Source organism: Camelus ferus, chromosome 4, assembly GCF_009834535.1.
Source record: "Camelus ferus isolate YT-003-E chromosome 4, BCGSAC_Cfer_1.0, whole genome shotgun sequence".
In the NCBI taxonomy this organism is placed as follows: domain Eukaryota; kingdom Metazoa; phylum Chordata; class Mammalia; order Artiodactyla; family Camelidae; genus Camelus; species Camelus ferus.
Genome location: NC_045699.1, coordinates 68759193 through 68760282, shown reverse-complemented (window position 1 = coordinate 68760282; position 1090 = coordinate 68759193).

Genomic DNA, 1090 nt, shown 5'->3' with positions numbered 1-1090 from the left:
AAACCTGGCCTCCCTGACGTTCTGCTTTCTTGGTTTACCATCAAGAACCCAGCAGGAATACCAGGCATCAAATGACATGTGCAAGATTGTTAAATGTGCCTAGAGAAAGAACATGCAAATACGGTAAGAAATTTTCTAAGGAGTGGTACAAATTCAAAGTGGAAGAGACCTTAGAGAGAATCTTGTCCAGTGATTTTTCATATTTCATTTTTAGCAGAGGAACTTTCCCACATATAATCTTACATAGAACCCCAATATATACAGCGCATACAGCAAAAAAGGTGTGGCACAGAGAATCCCAGAGTTCCATGAGGGCCCATTAGTTCCATGAAAGGCTGTGCAAAATGTGAGTTTTATAACTCTAGTGGGAGGCACCACTCACCTCCTGGTATCACAGATTTTCAGTTATTAATAGGACAATTTTCCAGCAGATGGCAGTAGTATCTTGAAGGAAAGGATGCCTTCTAAAACTTGGCACAAAGTCTCTATATGCTGACTATACAGCCGAGTCCCATCCACTCAACACCCCGGAGTCAGTGCTTCCCAAGTTATTCTGTCTTTATACATAGGAAATGAAGCCATTTGTAAAGCACAGGCAGAGAGGAAATGCAAATGGCCACTGGTCCCATGGGCCTAAAGAGATCCGTGTGCCACGACACAGCAGCTGGGATGCCCTAAGGCAAGGCTACAGAGCACAACTTGCAAACTACTGATCTCGTGACTGGTACAGTTCTTGTGTTTTGCAGGTGGAGATACTGGGGTTCAGAGAGGATGAATGACCTACTCAAGGCCACAAATCTAAAAGTGAATTGAGCCCAAGTCTCCTGACTCCTTCCCTAGTGTTCATTCCATTGTGTCCACATCAAAAGACCTTCCCAGATGCTAGATGAAACAGGGTCTGTTATTGGTGCATAATTCCAAAAAAGAAATGATAGAAAAAAAGCAGTTTTCCCAAGGTGAAGGTCAAGAAGACAAAAAAGGGAAAAACATACCACTCTACACCTAGAGTCGTGTAGTACCATGCCCCTAATGATTGACACAGCTCCAGGGACAGGAAATTGATCATAATGAACCAACTGGATATTAGCAA